The sequence below is a fragment of the Boleophthalmus pectinirostris genome, unplaced genomic scaffold (assembly GCF_026225935.1).
Source record: "Boleophthalmus pectinirostris isolate CB_2022bp ecotype Guang Dong unplaced genomic scaffold, ASM2622593v1 HiC_scaffold_14, whole genome shotgun sequence".
Taxonomy (NCBI): Eukaryota; Metazoa; Chordata; class Actinopteri; order Gobiiformes; family Gobiidae; genus Boleophthalmus; species Boleophthalmus pectinirostris.
This window is the reverse complement of record NW_026571047.1, coordinates 18,816,990-18,838,454: the sequence shown is the minus strand read 5'-3', so window position 1 is coordinate 18,838,454 and position 21,465 is coordinate 18,816,990. Positions and strand designations below refer to the sequence as shown.

The following is a 21,465-nucleotide window of genomic DNA, read 5'->3' as shown; positions in this document are numbered from 1 at the left end:
ATTTATTTTGGTTTCATCTCTACTATTTACCTAAACATTTTTCATATTATTTGCACTATACCCACCTCATACAACGTCTAACGGGGTTTTTATTTTATCTATTGTTCACATGCACTCTCAGCGTATAGATTGAAGATCGCTGATTTCTGCCAAGTCCTCCATAACACTGACCTAATCACTAAAGAGCATCAGCGAAATGCAAACAACGCACATACTGTTTTTATAGAAAATGATTCAGTGCGATTGTTCAATAAAGAGTGCTTTTGTTGGAGAACATTAAGAAGGCACCGTAGCATGCGAGCCCGTCCATTAGCGTAAACATAGGAACTCCATTGGCTATATTGTTTTCACATGTTGTATGGATTACACAGGAACAAAAGGTCCACAGAGCTTTCAAAATGTAAATATAACGCAACACTAATTCTCCTATTGGAACCAACTGTTTTGGGGCTGCAACAAAGGCCCGCGCAATTACTCATATTCTAATCATGATTTCAATTATGGCTCCAATCAGTTACAAAAATTGAATAATTGTAGAGAAAAAAGTCATTAATTAAATTCTGTGATGAATGGTCGCTCAGTCATTCAAAACTGTGCGCAAAGCTGCTCATTGAAACTACAGAGGCTTTAAACATGACTCCAAAAACACTGTTAATTAATACTTTTGAAAATTCTACCTCTACATGTTAGTTTTAAATACATACAAATAACAAAATTTTCGAACAAAGGACTAGACTCGATACTCAATGCCAATTTTGTCACCACAGTGATTAAAAACACTCTTTATTTAGATAATAGAATGCATTTTTTAACATGTGGTCTTATATCTGTGTAAGATATGGGCGTATACTAGTCTATGTGCTCTTAAACTTGTTCTGATACAGCTCAAGATCATTCTAAAGTGATTCAGGAAAGGTTCATTTCTGTGTATCTATGTAGTAAATGAGTATCTTGTTTCGACACTAGTTTTTAAAGTCCATTGTGTAACTTTTCCGGTGGAGGGTTCGTCAAATGCTTTTCTCCATGAAGACAGTATGGTACACCTCCACAGTATGGTATAAAACCTTTCTATCATCATGGAGACCAAACCAGACCAAGTTACAGGTCAGATCTGTGGAGAGGCAACCCCGCTCACAGTCAGAATGTCTGTTTTTTAGGTATTTTTGAACTACATAACAACCTGTAATTGAATAAATGTAAGTTAGAGCTGTTCAGTGTCTTATTTCATTTTATTTTAATTTAATTTATTTTTATTTAATTTATTTATTTTATTTTATTTTTATTAGTTTTATTTATTTTTTATATTATTTTATTATTTTATTTATTTATTTATTTAACAGGGACAGTACATAATAATGAACATCTACAACATCGCAGTGTAAATATGACACATTATAGCAAAAATGCTCATTTCCATCTGTAGTCCCTACGCAGGTAACACCACAAATTTAACGAAAAAAATAAATATTTGAATCAGGAATACTGTGGAACATTCCAGGCAGAGTAGTGACATACCCATAGAAACAAGCAGGTGATGGACTCCTAACCAAAAAAATTATATAGTGCACATTTAATCTCAACTAGAATCAGATTTTCCATACTTTTGAACACCCTATGTCACAATGTGTGTAAAATGTATGAAAGGTAAAACGCAGGAAAAATAGACGTTATACCAAAATTATGTTTAAAGACATTTCAGACAATAAAGTGTCATTTTCAAACAAAAAATACTGTTTCTTTAATATTATCATGTGGTCATGTACTATTTCAAATCAAGAGCATTCTAAAACTATTCAGGAAAGGTAAACACATTTTATCTTGTATTGATTTAGTACTGATAGTCGATACTTCAGAGTATAATCTTTTTTTTATCGCTAAGCAAGATAACAAGATAAGACAAGATAACACGTCTAAGCAACACTACCCAAAAGAGGTATTACGCAAGGTTTCTTTTTTGCCTATTTTTATATTTATGTAGATTTTTAAAATTTAAAAATAAAAACGGGGGGGAAATAAGTATTATGCAACATTACCTCACTTTCTTACACTGACAGTAGCACGCTGTGGTACCCCGCTGGTTCGCGACAGTGGGGGGAAAAAGTTCAAATACGAGACACCATCAAACAAAGAATGAATCAAACGCTATCAGAAGAGGAACAGTCTGTGCTTTTTTGGAACAAAGTGTCACAAAACCACTTCCTGATTGTGAATGAGACAGGGGTGTCCAAGAAACCACACAACTTTCATAAAATACCACCCACTCAGCTTTATCCTGCCACACCAGCAACGCAGGGCTGTTTACTCGGCCTACAATGAAACAGATGGTGCAGAGCAGTGAGCACTTCCACTTGAGAATAAATAAATAGCGTTTTGTTTTGGCTTATACCGCCTCCAGCTCTCCGCCGCGACCCGTGGACTGACGCCAACTAGGGCAGCAGATACACACACTCGCTACTATTTTATTTCCCCTATTGTCCCGTATTGTTTTACTAACTTCCTGGAAATCCTAGTTAGCAAGTGCAGGTAATTCTCTTTTCTAAATGTAGCTTTGGGGGGGTTCGCGAGCCAAATGAGTAGAGTGTTATCCGGTCTAGACATGCTTGAGGGGAGCTATGATGTTAGCGTATTGATTAGCGGGGAAAAACGCAGCTAAATGTCACAGAATGAACCGGAGATGGGAACATAAAATCGGATGCACTTTCTCTGTCCGTCTGAAAGCTACAGTTTCCAGTTTGAATGTCAACAAGTCTCACTCCTGGTCATTCCAAGTGAGTGAAACTAGACTCCACATGCGTATGGTCTTGCATGCAATGTTCCACAGTCTTCAATGTATCTATCGCCGTGGAGACAAGAGGGTGATAGTACTAAGTAATTGGTGAGATTTGTGGAAAGAAAAGACTGTTGAAAACAAAATATGCATGGTTCTGGAGGAAATTTTTAAGAATAAAAACATCTGTAATTAAATGAATGCAATACAGACTTAATTTAATGCCTTTTATGGAACATTACAGGTAAAGCAGGTCGCATAAACCCACCAGAAAAGTTACACAGCGCACCTTTAACATGTGACAGTAAGTCTTTAAGTTCAATTACCTGATTTAATTTCATGGGTAATTAAATACCATTTCTGTAACAATATCCAAATGTACTTATTTGAAAAATGGGAGACCAATGCTCTTTGTATCTTGTATCTTGACAGTTAAACGGTTAGTCAACCATGTGCTCTTTCAGATAATGGGCCAAATAGAAATAAAATTTCTTCTGTTACAATAATTATTACAATGCTATAGGTACTATGTGGTCATGCAGATTTAAGGTTAGGGCTGTGCAAAAGTATCGAAATATCGTATCGGGGCTGCTGTATCAATATATATTGCCAAGAGTATTTTTTGGTGTATTTTGTTAAATTATTTTGTTACAGCTACAGTTTTGTTGCTTGTTTGAAGGAAGGAAACTCATTTATGCAACACATCTGACATTTTCACTGTTCTGATGATTAAAATGTTTAAATGTTTGTGTTTCATATGAACTTTGCACAAGAAGTGGTTTCACAAAGACTTTTAGAATCACAGCCATGATGTAGTTTTTTGGTTTTTTTTAATTGAACCGTATCGAATTGATTTGAAATAGACTGTATTGAATTGAAATTGCACTGTATCGAAATATCTGTCATATCGTGGCCTATGTATCGATATGTATCGTATCGGCAGCTTCTTAATGATCCTCAGCTACATTGATACTGAAACTAGTACTGAAACTATGCTCATTTGAGAAAGTAGATCAAATTAATAGGACGGTGTTATTTGAAATAATCTTGACCTATATCAGAACTAGTATAAGATATTGAATAAAAGGCTATTGTGATAAAACTATATTCTAGTGTATAAAAACATCATTGTTGTATCAAAAGTGAAATTGAGTTTGACATTTTAATACTGTGATGATAGTTTTAAAGTTAGAAATCATCTAATTGTTAGCTGCACTTAAGCATTGTAATTTTCCCCTTAATTCTACCATGCTGAAACACCAAAACAGTGTATCAAAACATTGACTTAAAGATAAACTTTTGATTATAATTTTGCACAACTGATGCAATTAACTTGGCCTGGAGGATTACTGGATCTTACACTGATGCAACATTGGACTGTGCCAGCATCTTTATATGGGCACAGTTCAAAAGAAAAACTTGTGTCTGGGATTACCCACAGCCATGCAGGTGTTGAGTTAAACAGCGAGAGTATCAAGTGATTCAGCGATTGGCACAGATCCTACTATACCCAGCGTGCCACTGCGGGCCTGCCTTGCCAACCTTAGCTTTTGGGATCAACGCCATCAAATTACGATTACGCATTTTGTCCCAGCATGCAACGGTGAACTTGGTACATATTTGTTCTTTTGATTATCTCAACCTCAGACCGCAATTGTTTATATTTGCGAATGTGTGTGCAATCGAGCAGAAACTGGACTGGATGATGGACAGATGGAGGTGGGAGGGGATAAAGATAGGAGGATACAGGCGGGAAGTGTATCACAAGCTACTAAAGGTTGATTAATGATGTACTGCTCCTCAAGTAAACTATTACGTAACATTTTTTATAAAGGACTCATGTGTATTTGTTTAAGATTAAAGCGGGCCTATTATGTAAAATCAACTTTTTCGAGCTTTTGACCATGTTATAATTGTTTCCCGTCACCATTTACTTCTCGCTCTGTGTTTGGAGTGATTCGTGCATGTTTGAGTAATCTTTAATCGCTTATTTTCATGACGCCATATTGACGATCAACACCCATTTTCACCATCGCTGGTAAACGCCCACTGCTCTCTTCTACTTTCTAGGTTCTCCAGTTTCATTTTCTAAACCGGTGATAGTCATATTTGTACAAATGAAAAAAAATTAAAATCTGGCAGTCGCTAGTGTGATCTGCAGCGATCTATATGAGGTGCAGACTCTTTGATGTGTTGACTTTTGATGTCAGCTCACATTTTTTAATAACACGGAAGTCAACAGACTAGTTTCTTTTATTGAGTTGTTTTAGATGAATATTGGTCTTCTTTACACAACAAACAGTCAGTCAGTTGGTGCAAACATTAGACAATATTGTTGAAAAAGGCTGTGAAAAGAGGAACATCTTGCAGCAATATTATGCAACTTGTAGAAAACAAAGTGAACCACAGCAGAGGATTCAAAAGTGGAATAGAGAACTGCTAGTTGTCTGTCAAACGTCAAAAATAAGTAGTTTTTCGAGTAAATTTCTGTTCTTGTGGGGGAAACATCATTTGTAGTTCTTTATAATTGTGCATAATTATGTTAAAAAGTAAAGTACCTACCACACGTCAGAAGACCTAATTAATCTACACGACAGCTTACTTTATACTGCAAATGTCTTTTTTTCCAAGCTAAATTTAAGTTAATTAGATATGCAAGACTAAAATTTACATATATTGAGCTGATATTTGCACGTTTCAGAGTTTCAGTTTTAAATCTAAATCAGACGCCGATATATTGTTTAGGCTAATCAGCTACTTAAAGAATCTGCATAAACCTTTAACTTAACACTTCTAATTTTGTGCAGTACCCTCTTTGCACTGGTTTGTATTGAAATAATTAAAACTAAATCATATTATTTGGGGAATATAATCAAAATCAGTCCTACTTATTGCCTCAAAAAATAACGGCAGAGTTTATCGGCTAAATCTGTCCATCTCCACTAAAAACTCTACACCATTTATACACACGCCCTGGACGAAGACTGGTATTGGTGTACACTGTGTCATCTAATGTTAGCTTCTAGCCAATTATTGCACTATTTGTATGTTTAGCAGGTCAGCACGGGTCAGTAACCTAATTTGAACTTTCAGTACTCAAGCCAAGTATTACGGTCATCCTGTCGTATTCTTCACTAGCTGCTAATTGCACTTTTGATGGGCCCATATTACTCCATTTTGTGATTTGTTATAAAGTTGTTTCCTCATCAAAATCATACCTGGAGTTATGTTTTGTTTTATTAACATGTTTAATTCACAAATCCTGCATGTTTAGGCTGAGTTCTTTGAGTCTGTTCCACTCTGTGATGTCATGTGGTGATACAGGAAGTGCTCCACAGTGCTTTTAAACTCTATACACACCTTCACTAGAATCATTTGAATAGTTTCAGCTTGGGAATCGCCAATCACTACTGCAGAAAACATAAAAAAGTAGCTGTTAACTTGAAAACTTCCACTTCATGACATCATGAGGTAGAACAGAGCATTTTCAGGTTTGGGGATCTAGAAAGACAAATAATGCAGGGTTACTCAAACGTGCAAATGAAACAAAACACAACTCCCAGTATGTTTTTGAGGAGGAAACAACGTTCTAACATGGCTTAAACCTCACAAGAAGTAATTTTGTTTAACATAGGAGCTTTAATAGATTTTACCCAACTGTAATAACCTAACCTAAACCTTGGACCTAAACAAACCCACACATGTGCTAATAGGTGTGCCTGATACTGTAGCGCGCCTCCACTTGGCCTGTGTGCTGCGTGAGGTCAAGGCCGACATATAGACAGTGCATTAACTCAGTGTACAGGCTCAACCCTGAAACCAAATCTGGCGTGTGCACCTGTGGAAATCAGACACTGTGTTGCAGCACGGAAAAATAAAACCTAGCCCCTCCCCTCGCCCCCACCCCCATCCCGACAGCCTTTTGACTCCGTGTCACTGTCCAGGTACCACGGTAACTATACACGCACGGGTCCCATTGATGTCTCTTCACAGGTCCGCTAAATACAGTATGTGCGGAAACATGAGTATGAAGTGCATGGGACAGAGGGGGTGCTGACGGGAGGAGGAAGGGGGTGTCAGGCTGCAGTTTTGGGGCAGAGGGGGTCAGGGAGAGGGGGTCCTACCTTGGTGGTCTTCTGTCTTCCGCTGTTCAATGTTGTTTCTTTACATTTGCTCCCAGCGCTCATCCAAACACAGGCTGTTGGGCGGAGCTGTAATCAGAGGACAGCGTCAGTAATTCCTCCACACTGTATATTTGCCAACAGCAGAGTGAAAACATAGTCCGGGCCAAGCAGTCCAGAGCGTGAACCGGCTTAAAGGGTGACCCGCGAGGAGGAAATGGTAGCGCTAGTCGAGGGGAATCCACATGGCCACTGATGCATGCATGTACTGCCAAGTGAGGGATGACAGGGGCGGAGTCTGAGCCGGCCTACAGGGAAAAACCCCGAAGGAGGTGCGAGGTTTTCTGCTCTATGCAAACCAGTGCTAGATTTTCATGTGACCAGCTTACCGCTAAATGGCTTAGCAGTCTAATCCTTCAGCCAAATGAAGTGTCTAACTTAAGGCTTAGGCTGGCCAGAGGAATCAAAGGGAGTTTTACCCCCAGCCTAACCTGATATCCAAACGGATGCTCTGTGTAAAGTGTCTCTTTATAGAACTAGGGTCAGCCCACATTTTATAGTTTTTAAAATATTTTCTTGGTTCAAATGTTACTGCTATGCACTCACTTCTACAAACTCACCTCTGATTTTAACATATTGAGTCAGCTCGTTTTCAGCTTGTCTATTCAGCCTATTAATAATTTTATGACTTGGCGCCGCTCCAAAACAAAATGGCTATGACTTTTATGACCATCTAGAGTGTCAAGCAGTGGTTTTTAGAAACCAGTTTCCGAAGGACTCAGTCGCCCAGTTCATCTCCAAAGCACATAAAACGTAGCCGCAAAACTCTCACCAAAATGTTAACAAGGGTCTCAGTTCAGGTTTAGCACAGATGGGTGAATGGATAGGGCTTAAGTGTGGCCATGTGCTTCTATTTCTGTCTCTCTTCAGAGTCTGAATGTAAAGAATATGTTGTGATGCATATAAAATATGACGCAGTATTGTGTCCTGAAGTCCACCTCAGTCATGGAGTAAGAGGGCTTCCCTCAGGGTTACTGCAGGACAATACGCACGGACATCTGCTATGACATGTGCGCAGGAAGACAGAGATGAACCCGCTCACAGCGCACTGTAACCACTACATGTACTATATATCTGTACTGTGTATATGTACAGTCTACTGTAATTTTACATTAACACAAAGTTCAACAGAGGTGAGTGATTACTTTGTTTACATTGATCATTCTATTGATTAAAAACCTAATAAGAGTCCATGACAAACCAGTGATGAAGGGAAATGAAGGGTTGACAAATTATCTGATAATCAAACATGATATTGAGTAATGATTACATAATAATCGTCTGTGTTTGTGGCCTACATTCTCCACCTTGTGTCATCATCCGCTGACCTTTTGCCAAGTAGATCAATTACATTTTTATTTTCCTCTCTGACTTGGCAGGCGGAGCACATTGGGCCACTCCTATCTCACACCAGGACTATAATAAAAGAATTCATCTGGAATGCTCCTTCACAAAGGGTTTGGCTGCCATTCGCTCTATGCAAAACAACCTAAAAGATCACAGATTGTTAGATCAAGTCCCTTATTTGGACTAAATTTGACTTAATTTGACATTTAGAGTCATGTTAATCTAATGTTTTCAAGCCAAGTTTCAACAGAAACAGGCAACGGTAAAGCAGTCAACATTTCAAGGAATTATTCAGATACACATTTGAGGCACTGCAATTAGACATTAGATTTTGAAAGTAAAGCAAATCCTCAGCAACTGTCAAATTCTTCTTCAACTGTAACACTAAAATTGTATTTCAGAACATCCGTAGTAAATTCTACTTTCACTTTTCCATTAATTAAAGGTGCATTGTGTAACTTTTGAGGTGGAGGGTCTGCAACCTACCTTTTCTACAGTATGGAAATAAACTTTGCTATCAGAATGGAGATAAGTTAATGGTCATATCTATGGAGAAGCAAGCCTGCACATGGTAATTCCCATATTTTATGGGAATTTTTGAGCTATATAACCCTTGTAAATGCAAGGCAGATATGTTTAATGCCATACTGTGGAACATTCCATATAAAGAAATAACATGCGAAGTACCTTGGTGCAACTTTAATCCCCATTTTAAGATTTAACAGTCATTGATCTGAACATCAAATCTACTTCAGCCTACACATTCTGTCTGTATTTTACATGAGTGCATTGTCATTGGGTGGTCCATTACTCACAGTCATAAGGCCTGAGGTGAGTGACCCTTTTAGCATGAGCGTTTGTTTGTATGATCCAATATCGTTATGGCGATCCACTGTATCCATGCATCTGATTTGCAGGGCTAATCCATATGCTAAGCCCGCACTCAGAGGCTGGGGAGGGATAAATATGCAGAGGCACATGCAGTCGGATAAGAGGCCCAGCTGCTCCAAGGTGCGCCTCCACCTGCAGCGCCACACACCACAACTCAAGACACCAATTTGTACGAGTCATGCTGTCATCATATTTCATATCAGCGAATCGATATATCGAGCCCAGACAACAAAATGGGCATAAGAATTGACTTAAAGGTGCACTATGTAACTTTTTTGGTACAGGGTTGTCTGCATGGAGATTTTATTGCGTCAAATGGCACTGAATCTGTGGAGAGGCAAGCCTACTCACAGAAAGAATCCATGTTTTTAAGGTATTTTTGGCAATAATAAAAATGCTTGTAATTGAATACTGTAAATTCACGATAGATCGTTTATCTAGAATTGTTGAAAATTCCAGGCAAACTAATAATATTTGTATCAATATTAAAACTGGTCAGTAATGATAAGAAAAGTAACACATTTTCAGTTTGATCTGCTCAGTATAGGTAAAAAAATAAATAAATAAAAAAAGCTTGATTCAGATATTTCTAGCACAATGTCCCTTTCTCAAACCTATTTTAAGTTTTATTTTTGCTGTTAATGTAACCCAGCCAACAAAAGTATTCAAGTCACACTGTTTCACATGCCATTCTAAAGTCTTTGTATATCTGTAGGGGAGGGCATCTGGCTTTGAAATATGATAGACGGCTAGATTTGTTTTGATCCCGGTTTGAACCAAATTTAGCCTGGATGTAGACTTGGTTTGGTCCGGTTCTGGTCCTGGTTTAGTTCCTGGTGTAGTCCCACTTTAGTCCCATAGACTGAACAAGGCTCTACAATAATGTCAATACACAAACAATGGGGCCAAGTCAATTATCCCAATACACTCCATACAACTCAGCACCAAAGCCTTTTCAAAAAGGAAACAATGGGGGAAATACAGTAGAGCTCCATTCACGCATAACAATCAGGTAATGATGATGTCGCTTCACTTTTCAGGGAGGTCACATGTCTCAGAGTTAGCTGGTCGTCATGGATACGGTGCAGTTTCTCTCCACTGAGGCAGAGCGGATGTGACAGGCGCAAAGAGAGCACAGGTGCCTCTGTCATGGTGGAGTTTTGTCAGAGGAAAAGACAGTGGCTTTCAAAATAAAAGTCTAGATTTTTTTTATTTTCAATCAAGTGATCTGTGTTGGATTTTTTGGAACAATTTGCAGTTTAAAAGGTCCTATATTACACAAAACTGACTCTTGAACCTCCTCATAAACATACCTCGAGTTGTGTTTTATTTCATTCACACATTTGAGTAACCCTTTATTATTAGTCTGCTCATTTTACATTTAGTTCAGTAAAAGATTGGCATTTCCAGGGCTGAAATGATCACAGTGGAGCGCTTCCTGTATTACCTAGGGATGTAACGATATCCAAGTCTCAGAATACGATATTGTTACGGTATGAACCTCATGATATGATATTTATTGCAATATTGTGGGAAAGCTCACGACATGGTGGGGAGGCTCACGATTAGGGATATACCAATATCCAAATCTCTCGGTATGATATTTTCATGAAATACATCTCACGGTACAATATTTATTTGCGATATTTTGTGGAGACAAAACTGTCAGTATGCTACTTTTTACTCTTAAAATGCCTCGACAAGACTTAATCCAAAGAACTATGACTTAAAAGTGCTTAAAACTGTTATTTCTTCATAGTCTGCATTGAAATGGAGCAAAGGATCATGGTCTATGTAGTTCCCTCTTTCTTTTTTTTAGCTATTGCTGCACCATAACTCTTCATTTAAGCAAAGAGACTTGTAATTCTATATATTGTGATGGTCCACGATATTATTTTGAGAACTTTGACGATACAATATCACGATATTTTGGTTATTGTTACATCCCTAGAATCACCACATGACATCACAAGGTGGAACAAAGCATTTTCAGCTTGTAAGAAGAGCTCAGCCTAAATATACAGCATTTGTGTTTTCACATATGTGAATGAAACAAAACACAACTCCAGGTACGTTTGCGATGAGGAAACAACATCAGAAAATAATATAACATGGGCCCTTTAACTGTCACATGCCGTAGATTTGTTAGCATCACGACATATAAATATTTCTTTGTTTTGTTTTCCTAGTTGTGTCCTCAGTCAAACCCTATAGGCACAAATAACTCACCACAGCTACGCATGCCTATATATGGACACTATAGTCTTGTGCCATGCTTAAATAACACATAATTTCATGGTTCAATAGATGGTTACAGAAGATTTGTCTAGACCTCTTCATGCAGCTTGTAAACGCATTAGGAGCGATTTTATCAAAAGAAACCTACAGTATATATGAGAACAATGTATATACGCAATGTAATCCCACACGTGTAATTTCATTTAAGCACATTTTCCCCGAAGTGATTGCGCTAAACTGAATTAAATGTTTAGATTGAATTGAAGGAAAGAGATATCCTCAAAACTGCTCTGAGAAAACAATTAAGAGTATAGGAGACGGTTTTACAACGAGAAGTAGTGCAACAAGTTAATTTCTTCATTAATCTTGTTGGTATGGTGGAGGAAGCAACTGTGAAGTAAACAAAACTTTCTTAATTGGCACTATGGAAAATGTCTGCCAGTTAACATGCTGTTAGCACACTGTTAGCGTCACTGTTAGCGTCACTGTTAGCATCACTACTTCCTGAGTTACATTAAAATTAATAAAAAGATCAATAAATTAATGAGACTATAAAACATCACTGAGTAGACACCGAGTTGTGAGGGGATGTCATGTTAAAAACAAATAACTGGATAAATTTATTGGTCGACACTTCTTTGTTATGAAAAATAGATGTTTGTGTCTGAATGCTAAGGCCAATGCTAATGCTAATTTTGAGGCATAAAAATAAATACTATTAAAGCGGGCAAACTGAGGTACGGTAAACCACATAAAAAACTATCAAGCAGTTTTTACTAATATAAGTTTTTAATTTTATATTCCACATTTTAATAAAAGATAGTATTAGATTTGAGATACCGTGAGCTAGTTAGCATGTCTCATGTGCAAAAAGCCTTGTTGCTAGTTATGTAGACGCTGTAAAAGTGCGCAAACTACAAACCGATCTCCTCTCCACAGATCTCGCTTATACTGTACTTGACCAGAAGGGATTGCAGGCTTGTCTCCATGGAAATACATTTAATGTCATACTGTGGGACATTCTAAATAAAACACAAGCAGGTGGCAAACCCTCTATGGAAAAGTTGCACAGTGCACCTTTAGGGCAAATAGAATCAGTAAGAGACTTGCAAGATGTAATTTTTAGGGGTGTAACGATATCCAAGTCTCACAATACGATATTGTCGCGGTATGAACCTCACTGTACGATATTTATTGCGATATCGTGGGAAAGCTCACGATGTGATGGGGAGGCTCACGATTAGGGATGTAACAATATCCAAATCTCTCAGTACGATATTTTCACGATATGCATCTCATGGTACAATATTTATTACGATATTTTGTGGAGGCTAACAAAACAATATATGAATATGCAACTTTTTCCTCTTAAAATGCCTTGACAAGACTTAATCCAAAGAACTGAGACTTAAAAGTGTTAGAACTGTTATTTCTTCATGTACAGTAGTCTACACTGAAATGGAGCAAAGGATCATGGTCGATGTAGTCCCTTTGTCTTCTTTTTTTTTAGCTATTGCTGCACCATAACTCTTAATTTAAGCAAAGAGACTTGTAATTCCATAGTACAGTATATACCATATTATTGTGAGAACTTTTACGATATGATATCACAATATTTCGGTTATTGTTACATTCCTAGTAATTTTAGGAATTTTTAAATCCAAATCTTGCAATACTGTAGTAATGCAGTTAGTAGCTATTACAAGAAACAAAATCTTTCTATTGTAACTGTAAAATCCTATGCTGTAACTCCACGCCATTGAAATAATTATTTTCCTGAAAGCTAAGTTTACACAAAGCTGGGCTATTAAGTTTCTCCTTTGTCACTATTGCCACTGGTAACCTCAACTGACTGTTCCTATGAGAATAAGGTCACGGTGAAAACACAACCCAAGGCCAACCGCTCTACAACATGGAGAAAAAATACTTAAGTTAACAAAAAGAAATATGTCTTGTGTAGTGTGGGTCAGTGCCTTCCCTTTCAAACTGGTTCAGTAATCTCCTTGACACATAGAAAAACAGGTATGGTTACATAAGGCTTAGTGAGTGCTGCGTGTCAGTGGCATGATAGCTCTACTTAGACATGCATTAAGACATGTTGTGGGCATATAGAGAACAGGCCCAAGACAGGTGTGAAATAATTGCAATGGGGAAAATAGAGTTGATATGAACGGGCATATTTTCCATTCAGCACCCTGAAATGTAAGATGTATTTATGGAAATGATATACAGGATCATATATGGAAGCTTGTGTTTCACTTTTTCCTATTGACTGGACAACTCTATAATGTCATGGTTTGTTGAAATGTCAGATGCAGCTCATACGTCTGTGCAAATATCACAATCATGGATGTTTTTATGAACTCACTGTACGATGTAAACCTATTAAAGGGTTTCTGTTACACTATTTTCTGATCTGTCAGTGTTATATCCTTCATCAATAGTTGTGTTTTGTTTCATTCTCACATGTTTAAAGCGCAAACCCTGCATATTTAGGCTGAGTTCTCAAATGGAAAACACTTAGTTCCACCACATAATAATATAAACACATAAACATATCAATTTGTAATGTATGACTGCATGAGCATAAACTGATCTGACCCTGTTTGCCTTACTAGTGACACCAAATCACACATCAAATCACCTTTTATCTCTACGTATGTTTGTTTTTTTGTTTTTTGTTTTTTTTAAGTTGGGGTGCCTGATTTTCCATCTATGAAAACAGAAAGCAGTTAATAAATTCAATCCAGCTTCTTGGCTCTCACAAACTGTTTGCTTTCTGCGCTAGTATTCACACGCAGCTTTTTAAGACTGCAAAGTGTGTGAGAAAATGTGCCCTGACCCAGTACAGATATATTACATAAGGAGCTGCACTGCCTGTATCTAATTATAAAGCATTTTGGGAAAGAATCTGAAAATGCGCAGTTAGCATGCTAGTTAATGTTAGGATTTTTGTCACGGCAAAACTTCTGATCTCTGTAAGTCGTGAAAAAATGCTCAGAAATAATATTATTGTGGTGAATACTTAGGATGCTTGGAACGCATAAGGTAAGGAAGGAATGACTTTGGATCATTGCATTACTGTTTAAAATGAACTACAGTATTTTTCGGACTATAAGTCACGCTTTTTTCATGCTTTGGGTGTTTCCTGTGACTTAAACTCCGGTGCGATTTATAATATTAAAATGTTCACACTGACAGTCGCAAGAAGCACTAGGCTTGTGTGGCAGTCTCTGCTGCTCCTGTTACTCCTGTACCACTGTCACTTCACTCTACTGCGCATGTCTCCTGTAGAAAGAGTCTCTCTCCTGCTGCAAGTAGTGAAATCTGCAGTCGAAAACAGTAATCAAGCAGCAGAAAGAAAGTTTGGAGTGAGCGAGAAACTTGTGAGGGACTGGTGGAAAGAAGGGATGGAGAACACAGCTTCACGGTAACCGGAAGGGTGCACCATGAAACTTTCCTGGAAATCATTGGATGGATTGATAAAGCCTGGAGTTCAGTGCCACTGAAACCATTCTGTCGGGATTCAGAAAGGACGGAATAATTCTAACTGGAACTGATGCTGAGTCTGACGACAGCTACACAGAGAAGAGGAAGCTCTGTTTACCTCGAGAGGTCGCGGAGTTGCTCAGAAGTGACACTGAGGATGAAGAATTCAATGGATTTAGTGATTTGGAGTGAGATGTAGAGTTTAGTCAACTTTTTCTGTTGTTTATTCTATAGTTATCTGAAGAACTGTTCATATGTGATGTTAACTGTTGTTCTCTCATCTATTGTTGTTACTATAATTTGCCTTTCAAGATGAAATGTCAGTTCCTGGTCTCTGAATTTATAAAATAAATTTCCCCCAAAAAAGTGCGATTTATACATGTTTTTTCCTTCTTCATTACGTATTTTTTGGCTGATGAGACTTATACTCCGGAGCGACTTATAGTTCGAAAAACACGGTACTTCTGTTTTAAACATTATAAAACAGTAAAAATCAGACACTGTAACCTCATGAAAATGCAAATGTACAATTATATTTCATACCTATTTCTGTGTCTGGATGAAAAATCACTCGCATAGTAACTAGATGATTTTTACCAGTTTTTCTGCTCTTCTCCGTTCATTATACAGCTAACATCAGTATATTGCTTTCTAGTGCTATGTCCTCCCATCACATGTGCATTATCAATTAGCAAGCCCTTGATTGAAGCACCCTCATACATCAAACCCGAGCAGATGACTCATTACGTCTGTGTCTGTTTGTGGCTATTCTTCCCGCCATGTTTCTTTCTAACAGAACTCTGAGCCTCTTGATGCCTTTAAAGAACAGGGAGCAAGCGCCACCCTCCTCGACAGTTCCCCCGCTCAATCGTCTCCATCTGTTTGCGTATTATGAAAATCGTCCAGAGTTACTTAGGTGTAAATCAGAATCCATTTCAGTTCAAAGAGAATAGGGACTGCAAGCTACAATCTTCCACTAGACATTACCATCAATCACGGATGACGGGGCTCCTATAGAAATTCCAGCTGCCTTCGACTTAGAGCGCGTGCACGGATAAACTGGGTATTATGAAAAGCTCCACTGTAGGTCTGTGTAATGTGCGAGTTATAATCAAATTCATTGTTTCGGCAGGGGATGACCAATTTGGGAGAAATATATACGAGATTTTTTCTGACAAGCTTTGCAATAAGATTCATGTATTTGTTTTAAATAATGGGATTCTGTTCAAAGTTTACATTTTAAGAATTGACAGAAAGACTGAAATATGAGCTGACAAACCAATACAAGAATCACATTTCCGAACATGCTTGTGCAGCTCTAAATTGCAGGGTTTGCAGTTTTACGCAGACAGGATATTTTATTTGGAAGAAATTCTGGCACTTCAAAAACTGCAGCCTTTGCGATTTGCTTATTGCGTTTATTCAAATTTGATTGTAATTCTTCTTTTTTTAATTGATATTTTTTTATTAAACAGACAATAAGGAAGAAACTGGACACAACCATAACATAATAATAATTTAGGGGAGAATAAATAAAATAAATATATAAACCTGAACATTAATGGTGCACTGAGCAACTTTGGAGATCTGGAATGTTCCATGGTATGAATTTAAACATTTCCGTTCATCACTTATTCCTCAGGGTGGTTTCTATTGTGCAAACACACAATAATACCTTCTGTGAATAGGGGGGCCTCTCCACGGATCTGAATTGTAATCTGTATCTGTAACCTGCTTGTCTCCCTTGTGATACTGTAGGTTTAATCTGTACTGTGAAACATTCTAGACATAGTAATAACCCGTAGATAAGCAGATAAGCAGGTGATGGCCCGTCCAGTAGAAATGTTACACAGTGCACCTTTAACAAACAGTGTGTTTGTGATTATTCTTGCCACACTAGTTCCACTGAAGAGCTTCGTACAGAATGAGTCACTTCCGAACAGGATAATTTACTTCCAAACAAGATAATTCAGGATGCACCAAGCCTTTTCAGTTTCAGAGCGACCTGCTGGTGTGCATAGTTTAAACCTCTTACTAGAACTGCTGTCACCGAGCCAACGGTGACACCTATCAGTTGGTGCACGTCCAAAACCAAGTGGCAAGAATACTGATAGTCTCTGCTCTTTTTCTGGCCGCTACAGGAAGTCGGATTGGATGGGAATGACCTGCTGTAGACTGGCAAAGAGAAAGAATGAAGCTCTGTTGGATAATGTCTGGCACCCATGGGTGAAAAGAGGTGTCTTGATCTCAGATGTCTGACCCAATTTTAGCTCTTACTCCCGGTCCTGCCTCTAATCCACAGTGAAGACGCTCCCTGGATCATTTGAACTCCAGGTTTGACATAGGATTATAGAGGTGGGAGAGCTTTGTGCTAGTCCCAAAACTGGATAAAAAGTGGAAGATAATCTATTGTAGGAGAAGGTGACAGGTCAAAAATAATTTATTGTAGGAGAAGGTGATAGGTCAAAAATGTCCTATCATGATTTTCTATACAAATTTCAATGTTATTTCATTTCAAGGAGTTAATATGTTTGATATTGTCATCATCAGTGGCGGAGTTGGCAATTTGGGGGCCCTTGGCGAACTTCAGTCTGGGGCCCTCACTATAATGCACAGTTTTATATATATATATATATATATATATATATATATATATATATATATATATATATATATATATATATATATATATATATATATATATATATATATATATATATATATATATTTATTTATTGTCTGTTTTTCCCCATTGTTCTTCAGACATGCACATCTCTGGAAACTTGTCTTATTAGTTACTGTAGGTAGCTTAGTAGATAACCGAAAGTAGTTCAATTTTTTTGCTAGTACAGTTACATATTTGTTTACATCCATTACATATGATGATTATTTTTCTTATGATTATTGTTTAAAAATAAACTACTACTCTCTAACTACTCTCATTTAATGTCATATTGAGAGAAAATCAAATTGCTCTGATGCATCACCATTAGTGGCATTGAGGGCAACTGGTTGGGGGCCCCTCCAGGTTTGGGGGGGTCTAAGCAGCTGCCTACTTTTGCTTAAAGGTAGCACCACTTCTGATTGTCATTAAGAAGTAACTGTGATTGGTCAAATCCACTTGTCACTCACATACTGTAATGACACACACCAATAGGAATGAATGGTGAAATGCATTAAAGGTTGTATAGAGGATTTTCCAAGGAACGAGAAATCCAGCGACTGTTTGTCCTTTTTCAAATGTTGCGCATGCGTGAAACCACCCCCCCTCCCCTACAGCTCCCTACGTAGAAACGCCTTCTCCCGCCTCCTCACTACGCCAGAAACAGGTTTGTTTACAGCCGGTGAGCTGCACATGACTTGTAAACAACTAACTACAGTGTTGGTTAGGCAAGACGGAGAAGTGAGGAGCGGGGGGAGCGGGTGTGCGGACATTTCGTTCGCGGACGAGAAGTGAGGAGCAGGGAGAAGAGCGGAGCAGGGAGAGAGGAGAGAGGAGAGAGGAGAGGGGAGCGGTGCGCGGAGATTCCGTGCCCGTAGAAGTGAGGAGAAGGGGGAAGAGCGGAACGGGCAGCGGGGACAGGAGTAGGAAAGGGGAGCAGAGAAGGTTGCGCGGAGATTCAGTGCGAATGAACTAGCTACAACACGCAGCAGCAAGCGGACTCTTTCTTTGCCTTGAAAATTACGTTTTCAGACATAGGATATCGCTTTCGTGTCCTGAAAAACGTTTGACTAGCTCTTGGAAATAAAGTACGTTTTCATAATAAGCAGAAGTTACCTGTCCAGGAGTAATTTGGCGACCAATGCGTCAGTCTTTAGACCCTGCGTCTGCTTCAGTCGCGCCATCGCTGGAATGAATCTACAAGAATCACCTTAGTTTGGCTTCGCTGCTTTTCCCCTTGTCTTCTTCTTTCAGCGACCTCAAAAACGGACTTTCTTTTGCGGCTAACTGCTCCTGGATTCTTGTCTGCCATTGCAACAAACTTTGTGCTAACTGCGAGGAAGATATAGGTCAAAAAAAGCCGCTAAGAACTGTTGCATTGGTGGAGTAAACAGCGTCTGTGCGTCTTGCGTCTGTGGACTGCGTGACAGGCGTACGTAAACCACGTACCGGCGGCGCGCAGGCAGGTCAGTTACGCTAGAAACGTAGGGAGTTTGATTGATAGCCTGTCAGCTAACAGATAACGAGGCCGTGTCGTTATCTATTGGCAAATGTTTAGCTGGCCCCACCACGTCCAGAGTTGATGAATTTTTATTCTCTTTTTTTTGTCATCATAATTACAAGGCTACTGCACCTCTATAATGCTATCATTGACAACTTGAAACAAAAAAAACAAAAAAAAAATCCTCCATACAATTAAACAGATAAGCATTAAATTACAATATAACAATTTCATCAAAGTAGTAGACTGACAATGATTAGATCATGATTAGACTTTTAATGCCCAACCGTTGTATGTTATATTATCTCTAATAAATATATATAGCATGCAACTTCACAGCTACCCTACCTTGGATATTCAGTCATTTTTAGAAAGTAATGGACCGGAGTCAGCCAAATGTAGCCAGGCATCACAAATCAATCCAGGACACCTTTAGTAATATTCACAAAATTATATATATATAAATATCTTTTGCAAATTATAGCTGTTCTATGGTATGGTGACACTGGTAAATGAAAAATTATTCAAAAAATGTTTAGCAGTTAAATAAAAAAGTATTAAAGAGTATTTTTTGTATTTGTTAACTGTACTTCATGTGATCTATTGTAGCCACAGGGAGTCCAGATAACATACCAGAAAGTGTATCAACTGACACTGCAGAGAGAAGCTGCAGCAAGTCTGGTCTAGCACCTTAATAAATAAAATTGGGTGCGTGGGAGGGCATCCTGCTTACAACATATGGCAAATAAAAATGCAAAACACGAGGGCTGCGCAACTAATGGAATTTAATCATGATTCAGTCATTTCTAATCGTCAATGATCACGTTTAATCAAGAGGTTCACAGCCAATTCTGTCAGTAAGAGCATGTGGTTTGGAGCGGAGTTCAGACACGAGGAGAATAGTGAATATCTTTGTGTCAAACAGCAACGATAAAGGTCTGTAGTGTTTATGTCGGGAAAATGTATACTGAAAGACATTTTTATTTGTTTTTAATAAGACTAAACTAAATTGAAAATCGAAAAAATTATGAGAAAAATGAATAGTGTTTTTTTGTTTTATTTTGGCATATTGCCCTAGACTGATTCATCAGCTATTTTCGTGGAAATCGTCCGACCTCACAGCATTAGGATTCCTTCGCTCGACGGTAGGCGGGTATTTTTTTTTATTTAACCAATCTCTGCTATTTGATCTTGACGTATATATAATGCACCGCTAACGGGGCTAACTGGTATATTAAGCTTTTCCCAAATCCAGTGGGAAAATAACATTCATCAGACATTCCCTTTGTTCCAGCTTTAAATCCTCGATCTCAGGAATCGTTGCCAACACAGAATGTATGTCTTCATCTACATCCATCTCAACTGCTTTGTTTACTGTTGTGCTGTATCACAAAAGGGACCCAGACAGGCTGGTTGATTGACTGTTTCGCGGTCTACAACTTCCGGGGTTCTTGTAAACCGTCTAGTGTATTCAAATTCCTGATCTAGTCGCTGGAGAGAAATGAAATTGAGCAGCAGCAGTCTAGATGCACAATATGTTTTTGTAAAGCAAATTTCTAAAGATGAAACCATAGACGGTAAAAAGAAGTGGACTAAGTTTGTGTGATGTCACCCATAGTGTTCGGCTTCAGTCAAATGAAGCTCACCGAGGCTTGCAGTTATAGGAGGGAATTTGGAGCAGGAATTCATACTAGGAATTTATTTATTTATACCAGGATCATGTAGCGCGGGATAATACAAACATTTTAAGCCGGAATGATAAAACTCACTGCAGCGGGGTGACGATTTTTCAATGTAAAATCAATTGAAACCAGAATCCATGGAGCCGGAAGCGCCTCCACGCTCACTTTGTATTTGTAACACGGCGGCTAGCGGCTTAGCCATGTCCATTTATATGTACAATCTATGGCTGAAACTAATTGAAAGTCTTGGAGCAGAAAAAGGCCCAGGATCATAAGACAAAAGTCCCAACTGGCTCGTCTGCACTCACTGTATGCAGAGACGACCCACATGTATGAGGAGCTATAATGAGATGTCCGCATTCCCACAGCAACGGTTCAATAAACAATTATTCACCAGCTCCCAATGCTCGGCTTCCCAATAACAACAGACGCGTCACGGAGGCCAGGCTGCATTTTATTACTTTTACGGCAGACTTAATCACGTTTCGCCATGCTGTTTACATGCTTTGGAGTCAATAGAGACAAATGTAAAATTCAATAAACAGTGCATTTTGTATTCAGTAAAAGTCTATTTCTTTTTTCTATATCATGCATAATAACCTAAAGGCTTGGAATGTCTCTTTGTAATAAGTTCAGACTCCCCGTTGAATTTTGCAAAGTTTGACAAAAGGGACAAAGTGTATAAATATATATATCGCGCAAGCTCT

General features: G+C 38.3%; 1 protein-coding gene across 1 annotated transcript in view; it reads right to left on the bottom strand.

The window, feature by feature from the left end:
* thrab (thyroid hormone receptor alpha b) overlaps positions 1-21,465 on the bottom strand; it is a 329,532-nt gene that overhangs the window by 280,475 nt on the left and 27,592 nt on the right. The window contains exon 2 of the mRNA XM_020918395.2: positions 6,892-6,978. The gene's annotated coding sequence lies outside the window, so the exon portion shown is untranslated. The remainder of the gene's footprint in view (positions 1-6,891; positions 6,979-21,465) is intronic.